We start from the raw sequence: 10,721 nt of genomic DNA on the forward strand, positions 1-10,721 counted from the left end.
ATTGGCGTATTTGTTAATTACGGACAAACCTTTATGTATAATTATTGTAAACTATCTGAGTGTAACCGAATTTTTAAAACTTTTGTTTTATGTTGTTATGATATAATAGTTTAATGAAAGAAAGTTGTCAAGCGAGTAAAATCACGCCTGTAGAGATTGAGAAAGATGTATTTTTGGTGGAAATGGCCGTCAGCCAATGGGATTTGGGAGTGGCGGAACACTGCTGGAGTCAAGTGGAGACCGGGACTTTTCAAGTGCAAAGCTCAAGGGAGCGATTCTGAAGACTTTGTGTCGAGTTCTGGAAGAAGGCAGACGTGTCTAGAGTAATGTGCACGATTCAGTCGTATAGGTGATTGCTTCTGAGCGGTGAACGGCCTCTAACATACTTCTGCAGGGACTTTATAGTTCGAGAGGTCTGAATCTGCTCCATAGAGAACTTTCGCCGCTTGGTTTACGGAAATGAGAATGGACAGAGTATGGGTTAGGCCTACTATTCTTCGTATCACGTGTGTTAATTTTTGAACCAGCACGTTCAATTGAGAGCTATTTTTGAGCTGGTTAATCCTCCATGTAGTGTGATCACGAAATGGAATCAGTTTTCATGAGTCTATAGTGACTATTTAGTTTGGAGATTTTGCTACCATTTCCGTGTTGGTCTCAACGTAACTTTACTGTATTGATTAGAGTATTTTCTGGCTGCATTTTTAGTGAATATCGTAGGACCACTTGCCAGTTATTTAAGATTTCTTTCCTTCAATAAACATTATTCAAAATAATTCTCTGTAGTTTACAACAATTTCGGACATTAGAATAGAACCCATGTTATTCAATTGTTCAAGTAACCTTTATTTTGCATTTCTGTGTATTTTATTAACTCGCAATTCTAGCCAATGCATAGACTATTAGACTGAAGGATCACAGCTACAGGTTACTATTTGCGGTGGATTAACTGCAGGGCATGAAAGCAGACGTGCGTGGCTCAACCCTATGACTAAATCGAGTTATTCTTTTAAAACAGAGTCGTGCATAGTCTTAGTACCCAAAGTAAGAGTAGCCACAGGTAAAGACGCAGCTGGTTTGCTCGTATGGGATGTTTTTTTAAGAGGAGCAGCTACTCAAGCAGTAACAATCAGGTACCGTCGCGGACTAACAGGGCACATAGAGCGTATAGAAAGAAGGACGGCACGATTCATCACAGGTTGCGCTCTACTGGCAAGAGAGAACCTGCGAACAATCTCAAGATTCCTCTTTCAGGGCACAATCTAAGGCTATTCTTCGGTCACCTACTTCCCTATCCTGTATAGATCAGACAGGTAAAATAGGGAAAATAAAAACTCCATTGGAGTTCTTCCCAAATTCCATCTGATGGTATGATAAAAACTACCCTCAGCCACGCATTTCACAATTACTTACAGAGTATAGATGTATGTATAGATTCACCGGATACTGATTTTTTTTTCTTAATTCTACAAGCTAGTTCTCAACTGTGTAAGCATACAAAACACGTTTCCTGTCGCAGACGGTCGCCAACTTATATTTTCGGTGTCGTAGACTGTACCCCGCACAGTTTCTTCATGGAACAAACTCGACAGACGTAAAGGTAGTTTCGCGAGCATCCCAAGGAAGCGTAATAGGACCATTAATCTTTACAATATGGAGAACAACGTCGAAACCTCCATGAGACTGTTCGCAGATGATGCGGTGATGCGGTAGCCTGTAAGAAGGCAGCAACGCCGTAAGACGGTAACAACTGCAGAAAGACCTGCTGATGTTTGATGGTTGATGCAGGGACTGGCAGTTGACCCTAGATCTCAATAAATGTAATGCACTGCGGATATATAGGCGAAGAAATCCACTGCTGTGCTATTATGAGGCGTGTTTTTTAAATAAGATCTGTTTTTTCTGTAGACATTAGTAGTTCCCGCGCATACCGCAACGAGCGCGTGCGTCGTGTACTGGCATGCCTCGGGAACAACTGTGCTCACAAGGGAACCTCCCCATCGCACCCCCCTCAGATTTAGTTTTATAAGTTGGCACAGTGGATAGCCCTTGAAAAACTGAACACAAATCAGTCGAGAAAACAGGAAGAAGTTGTGTGGAGCTATGAAAAAAATAAGCAAAATATACAAACTGAGTAGTTCGTGTAAAAGATATGCAACATCAAGGACTAATCAGCTCAGGAGCGCCATGGTCACGTGGTTAGCGTGAGCAGCTGCGGAACGAGAGGTCCTTGGTTCAAGTCTTCCCTCGAGCGAAAATATTAATTTCTTATTTTCAGGCGATTATTATCTGTCCGTCTTTTGGGAGTGATTATCACATCCATCAGAAAACCTAAATCGGGCAAGGTAGAAGAATCTTTTTACTCATTCGTCAAGTGTACAAGTTAGGTGGGTCGACAACACATTCCTGTCATGTGACGCACATGCCGTCACCAATGTCGTATAGAATATATCAGACGTGTTTTCCTGTGGAGGAATCGGTTGGCCTATGACCTTGCGATCAAATGTTTTCGGTTCCCATTGGAGAGGCACGTTTCAATGATGACGACGACGTGAAAACGGCAGCGAACTCTTGGTTATCAGAGCAGGCGGCAAATTTTTATGAAGAGTGTATTTTAAAATTGGTTGAGAGGTATGATACATGTTTGAACAAACTTGGCAACTATGTCGAAAAATAAAGTATGTACTTTCTGAAAATAAATTTGCTTTTTTGAATTAACCTTTCGTTGTGTACTTATGTTCAAACGGACCTTACTTAAAAAACACTCCTCGTACATTATTGGTGACAAACCACTAGAACCATTAACTTCCTAAAATACCTACCAGAAACCATACGAAGTGACCTAAAGTGGAACGTCCATACAAAACATGGTGTAGGAAAAGCAGATGTCATGCTGCAATTTAATAGGAAGGATCTTTAGAAAATATAATTCATCCACTAGGCAGAGGTGGTAGAAAGCGTGTTCGGCCGATTCTTGAGTATTGTTCATCCGCCTGGGACTTTATCCGTTTGGATTAGTAGAAGATCCAATGAAGAGCGGTGTACTTCGTCACGGGACAATATAGTCTACTTGTGAACGTTACGGAGATGCTCAACAAACTCCTGTGACAGATGCTACAAGGGAGGCAATGTATATCATGGAGAGGGAGTAGTCGAGAAAATCCGAAAAATTAGAGCTAATACGGATATTTTTACCCACAAACATTCTTCCCACGCGGCACTCGCAAATGGAACAGGGAAAGCGGGAAACAGATAGTGGTACCACAAATACCCTCCATCACACACCGTAAGATGACTTACATAGCGTTGATGTGGATGTAGAATATGCGATGACACGTAATAATCAAAGCTTTCACAGTGGTATATCCAATTTACTAGCTGATAGATAAAACTCAAAAAGCTCCTACTCCGAGTAGATTTAAATTTCGTAGACAATAATGAAGACTATTTTTCTTCACTAATGAAGAATATCTGCAGAAATTACGGACGATATCTACTGTTAACAATAAATGGTTTTAATTTATCACGTGGAGGATAAGGCTCTCTCATCAGAGAGAGTGCATTGTGCTCTCAGTCAGGCAATCGATCTATTCCTACACAATGTATTTTATAAAACTAAAATTTTATTTGATAAGCAATTAAATAAATAGACCACCATGAATTGCGCAAGTGACAAAAGCTGTAGAATGCATCCTGTGAAACAGAGATTGGAATATGCGGGATAAAGCATTGGTTGTGAGATTGAACTTACACTGGTCTGAACATTTATTCTATGTGTTCAAATTGTAAAAGCACTTTACATTTATATAAAAGCATAATGGTTGCTGGTGGCTACCTTAAATAATACAACCAATACTCAGATACCTTGCCTGATGGGCTTGTAAATCATTACGGTCTCATAAAATAGAGACCACCTAAGAGCAAAAAATCACATACACGCTTCAAATTCACACTAACACCACACAGAAGATAGAAAGGGAACCACAAACACATAGAGTCAAAAAAGTTTTGCTCCAATAGCCTAACGTAAAACGCTGAAAACTCAAGCGTTGAAACTAAACGAAAATTACTATCAGGAGATCAGATTGCATGTAAAACGCAACATCCACAAGAAGGCATTCTATTTTAAACCCGACACAAATAGGACAAGCACTGAAAACCAACGAGCTGAAGGCTGGTTCGTTTTTCAGTCACGTGGCTACAGCCTCACAAAATGAGACTGTATAAAACTTCCGAAAAGTCGTTCAATCCGTGGAAGGATTTACCCACATAAGTAAATTATGGCGGAACAATTGCAAGATGAAACAGATTCCGAGAACTGAAGATTCTCCAAACCAACAAGGAACACGTGAAATTGGACAAACAAGAGCATGTGCACTAACAGATGGAAATTACGGAACACTCAGGAAACAGAAGAATAAATTGTATTAAAAAAACACAAGCGCACACACATTCACACTGGGAAACACGAAGTCTAATTGAGACAAAGCAGAGTTCGCACACCACGCTCCTACGTTTCAAGTCGTGGCTGTACAAAATAACTACCAGTAAAATCTACCACTCCCCATTCCGAATGAAACTCTGGGTGATTATAAAGGTCTGAAGCTAGAAACGAAGCTTAAGACTTGATCAGACGCACTTACCGTACTTAATATTTCAAACGGGCTGCCACAATCAACCTCTCTCTTCAAAGTCCCGTGATCGAGTGCCAAGCACCATGACCAAATGGGGGGCCACACACAAGCAGCTGAAGTATTAAGATAACACCCTTACCGCTCCTTGCCGACATAGGCACAATAGCGCCTCGACCAGACGGGAAAGAAACCCCCTCGCCACTCTCTAAGTTTACGCCAGTGTTGGCTAAACTGCCACAGTAGCAGACAAGAAGTTTGCCCGCCACCAGACATTACGAAAACTCAATACACATAATCATTCACTCACTCATTCTAAGATGGAAGAAGTGGAAAAGAAGGATTACGGCACAATATAAGTACACTGTAATTAAGTGCGGGGAAGGTTACGAAGCACAGATACGTAATAAATCAATACATGGATGTAAAATAGACATAGGATAAATACGAATTCAGCGAATGTATGCAGTTGTGCCTGACTGGGGCATACTCAGCTGCTGATTTTTAGTCCTGGTATGTTTACTGAATGTACTGAAAGTATAGGGTGCTAAACGACATATAAAATGACGAAATTTATTGAAACATTATGAAGAGGCTCATTTAGACACCATCCACTAAAAGTAATACACTTGAATTTCAAAAGAAATAAAGAGCACAGCCATACTGTGCCTATAGTGACTCTTCACGAAAATTTCGGTCACCTCATCATCATCATCATCATTTAAGACTGATTATGCCTTTCAGCGTTCAGTCTGGAGCATAGCCCCCCTTATAAAATTCCTCCATGATCCCCTATTCAGTGCTAACATTGGTGCCTCTTCTGATGTTAAACCTATTACTTCAAAATCACTCTTAACCGAATCCAGGTACCTTCTCCTTGGTCTGCCCCGACTCCTCCTACCCTCTACTGCTGAACCCATGAGTCTCTTGGGTAACCTTGCTTCTCCCATGCGTGTAACATGACCCCACCATCTAAGCCTGTTTGCCCTGACTGCTACATCTATAGAGTTCATTCCCAGTTTTTCTTTGATTGTTCCCATCTACTAGTACCTGCAATCATCCTAGCTACTTTCATATCCGTAACCTCAACCTTTTTGATAAGGTAACCTGAATCCACCCAGCTTTCGCTCCCATACAACAAAGTTGGTCGAAAGATTGAACGGTGCACAGATAACTTAGTCTTGGTGCTGACTTCCTTCTTGCAGAAGAGAGTAGATCGTAGCTGAGCGCTCACTGCATTAGCTTTGCTACACCTCGCTTCCAGTTCTTTCACTATGTTGCCATCCTGTGAGAATATGCATCCTAAGTACTTGAAACCATCCACCTGTTATAACTTTGTTCCTCCTATTTGGCACTCAATCCGTTTATCTCTCTTTCCCACTGACATTACTTTCGTTTTGGAGATGCTAATCTTCATACCATAATCCTTACATTTTTGATCTAGCTCTGAAATATTACTTTGCAAACTCTCAATCGAATCTGCCATCACAACTAAGTCATCCGCATATGCAAGACTGCTTATTTTGTGTTCACATATCTTAATCTCACCCAGACAGTCTATTGTTTTCAACATATGATCCATAAATAATATGAACAACAGTGGAGACAGGTTGCAGCCTTGTCTTACCCCTGAAACTACTCTGAACCATGAACTCAATTTACCGTCAACTCTAACTGCTGCCTGACTATCCATGTAAAGACGTTTAATTGCTTGCAAAAGTTTGCCTCCTATTCCATAATCTCGTAGAACAGACAATAACTTCCTCCTAGGAACCAGGTCATATGCCTTTTCTAGATCTATAAAGCATAGATACAATTCCCTGTTCCACTCATAACATTTCTCCATTATTTGCCGTAAGCTAAAGATCTGGTCCTGACAACCTCTGAGAGGCCTAAACCCACACTGATTTTCATCCAATTGGTCCTCAACTAATACTCGCACTTTCCTTTCAACAATACCTGAGAAGATTTTACCCACAATGCTGATTAAAGAGATACCTCTGTAGTTGTTACAATCTTTTCTGTTTCCATGTTTGAAGATTGGTGTGATTACTGCTTTTGTCCAGTCTGATGGAACCTGTCCCGACTCCCAGGCCATTTCAATTATCCTGTGTAGACATTTAAGACCTGACATTCCACTGTATTTGATGAGTTCTGACTTAATTTCATCCACCCCAGCTGCTTTATTGCACTGCAATCTATTGACCATTTTCTCCACTTTCTCAAATGTGATCCTATTTCCATCATCACTCCTATCCCATTCTACCTCGAAATCTGAAACATTACTGATCGCATTTTCACCTACATTGAGCAACTCTTCAAAATATTCCCTCCATCTGCCCAAGGCATCCACAGGATTCACCAGCAGATTTCCTGACCTGTCCAAAATACTTGTCATTTCCTTCTTACCTCCCTTTCGAAGACTGCTAATTACACTCCAGAATGGTTTTCCAGCAGCTTGACCCATAGTCTCCAACCTGTTTCCAAAGTCTTCCCAAGATTTCTTCTTGGATGCTGCAATTATCTGTTTGGCTTTGTTTCTTTCTTCAACATAACTTTCTCTATCTACCTGAGTTCTAGTAGATAGCCATTTTTGATACGCCTCCTTTTTCCTTTTACAGGCTGCCTTGACTGTGTCATTCCACCAAGCTGTTTGCTTCATCCTACTTTTACACACTACTGTTCCAAGGCATTCTTTAGCCACTTCTAGTACTGTGTCCCTGTACCTTGTCCATTCCTTTTCCAATGACTGTAATTGACTACATTAAACTAACTGGTATCTTTCTGAGGTCGCTGTTATGTACTTGTGCCTGATTTCCTTATCCTGAAGTTTCTCCACTCTTATCCTCCTACATATGGACCTGACCTCCTGCACTTTCGGCCTCACAATCCCAATTTCACTGCAGATTAAATAATGATCAGTGCCACAAAGAATCCCCTGAATACACGTGTGTCCCTCACAGCCTTTGTTAAATTGCTATTTCACTTCATTTACGACGCAGCAACGTATTTAAAAACTTAAAAACTGTGTCGGCGACTGCTGCGCAAACACCGTTTTCACATACGCGTACACCATAACTATTCTACCACGCACACAGTGGGGTTACACTCATCTGGTGTGAGACGTTCCCGGGGGGTTCCACTGGGGCCGAACCACACAATAACCCTGTGTTCGGTGTGGGGCTGCAGTGAGGTGGGTGGACTGCTGTGCCTGTTGTGGGGTTGTGAACCACTGAGGGCTAAGGCGGGAAGAAGCCTCACCGTCGTTTCTAGGTCCCCGGTTTAATACATCCTACGATTGTAATATCAATGAGCCACAGTTGCAATTGGTCAACCCATTCAAATACCTGAGTGTAAAAATTTGTAGGGACGTGAAATGGAATGATGACACAGGGCAAAAAATCACATACACACTTCAAATTCACACTAGCACCATACAGAAGATGGAAAAGGAACTAGAAGAACTACAATATGCACTACAAATACAGCGTAAACAGTCTACAAAACAGTCGTTCGATTCATCCTAGAATATTGTTCAGTTGTGTAGAACCCGTAACATGTAGGACTCACAAAAGATAATGAACGTATACAGAGACGGGCAACACGAATGTTTACAGGCTTGTTCGATCCATCGGGAAGAGTCACGAAGAGGCTGAAAGAACTGGACTGACAGACGCTTGAAGATAGACGCACACTATTCTGTGAGGACCTACACAGATAGTTTTTAGAACCAGCTTTCAGTGATGGATCTAGGAATACGTATCTCTACCATATGGTTTAAGAAGACAAGGTTAGACTAAGCACAGTACTCACAGAAGCATTTAAGCAATCATTCTTCCTGTGGTCCATATGTGAATGGAACGGTAAAAAGCCCTAGTAACTGATGCAGAGGGATTTACCCTCTGCATACACGTCACAGCGGTTCGCGGTAAATAGATGGAAGTGTAAAAGATATTAAACTTGATTATTTTTTCTTTTATAGAAAACGTAATATACGTAACTACCGTCGATCACATTGCATTCAGTAATGTCGTAGGTAAAAATAAAGCCCCAAATCAATGATGTATTTATAAAAACTTCCACAGGACACTACCGAAGGCTTGTTTCTGTAAAATTATACTCGTAACAAGTCGAGTGGGAAGAGAGCGATTAGATACTCAGTATAAGTTTTTCCCAGCCAAATAAAAAAGTACGATTTGAGACCTAAAAATTAATTTTACGCTACTAAGACCGTCAGATCTCTCGGAGCCTTCAACAAATTGACGGTAATTTGTACAGTTACACCTTATGTAACCACTGGGGTCGTTATGACGCTGGCTCGCAACGCAGGTGTGGCGAAGAATGCGACGAGAATTGGATTAGCCGTAGGCTGTGGGCTGTTGCCCTAACAAAGCTTTTAGACAAAATAGCTGCCACTCTGTTTCACACAAATTCTATGAAGCTATTCAGCCCTTGTCTGCTATTTCTGTCGAAATATCTACACATCAGAAATGTTTAAACCTTCTGGACATATTCAACCGCGTCACATAATAACAAAAAGAAAATACTTATATGACTGGAAATGAGGAAAGTATTAACACTTCCTTTAAGGCAGATCTTATCACACCAAAACCATGAAGATGGAACTTATTCAGACTTACTGGTGGTTCAAAAATGGCTCTGAGCACTACGAGACTTAACATCTGAGGTCATCAGTCCCCTAGAACTTAGAACTACTTAAACCTAACTAACCTAAGGACATCACACACATCCATGCCCGAGGCAGGATTCGAATCTACGACCGTAGCGGTCGCGAGGTTCCAGATTGAAGCGCCTAGAACCGCTCGGTCACACAGACCTGCTGACTGGTGATACTAGCACTAAGTATTTATAGTAATGGAAGAAAGAAGCTGAACGTCAACTTACTACTTCTGCCAACTGATTACGGCCTGACCTACGACATACAATCTTCTATACTGTCGTATTCAGTTGGTTCAAATGGCTCTGAGAACTATGGGACTTAACTTCTCAGGTCATCAGTCCCCTAGAACCTAGAACTACTTAAACCTAACTAACCTAAGGACATCACACACATCCATGCCCGAGGCAGGATTCGAACCTGCGACCGTAGCGGTCGCGAGGTTCCAGATTGTAGCGCCTAGTGTCGTATTCAGTTCTTCCCCTAAATAGTACGGAAGTTCGATACTGATTTACACATTACTTTTTTCCATCATTCATGGTGTGCCATTTGATTCATCACTGCAGTTGCAAATATGTAGTATTTTGGTTTAACCGTAGGCAGCAGCACCAACACTAGATGTATAATATCTGCAACTGCTGTCATTGCGTGAGCGGACAACTTCCAATGTGATCATCAAGGGCAGAGCTGAACGGCATGGTTTCTGTGAAAGGAGGTTTTAAAAAGTGCGGATATTCACAGGCGACTGGTGGCAGTGCGCACCGTCACGAGAAGAGCTCTTGCGACACGACAATGCTCTTCCCCATTGTTGTTGTGGTCTTCAGTCCTGAGACTGGTTTGATGCAGCTCTCCATGCTACTCTATCCTGTGCAAGCTTCTTCATCTCCCAGTACCTACTGCAGCCTACATCCTTCTGAATCTGCTTAGTATATTCATCTCTTGGTCTCCCTCTACGATTTTTACCCTCCAAGCTGCCCTCCAATGCTAAATTTGTGATCCCTTAATGCCTCAGAACGTGTCCTACCAAGCGATCTCTTCTTCTAGTCAAGTTGTGCCACAAATTTCTCTTCTCCCCAATCCTATTCAATACCTCCTCATTAGTTACGTGATCTACCCATCTAATCTTCAGCATTCTTCTGTAGTACCACATTTCAAAAGCTTCTATTCTCCTCTTGTCCAAACTATTTATCCTGAATGTTTCACTTCCATACATGGCTACACTCCATACAAATACTTTCAGAAACGACTCCCTGACTCTTAAATCTATATTCGATGTTAACAAATTTCTCTTCTTCAGAAACGCTTTCCTTGCCATTGCCAGTCTACATTTTATATCCTCTCTACTTCGACCATCGTCAGTTATTTTGCTCCCCAAATAGCAAAACTCCTTTACTACTTTAAGTGTCTCATTT

This window comes from Schistocerca americana, chromosome 8 (genome assembly GCF_021461395.2).
Source record: "Schistocerca americana isolate TAMUIC-IGC-003095 chromosome 8, iqSchAmer2.1, whole genome shotgun sequence".
Lineage (NCBI taxonomy): Eukaryota > Metazoa > Arthropoda > Insecta > Orthoptera > Acrididae > Schistocerca > Schistocerca americana.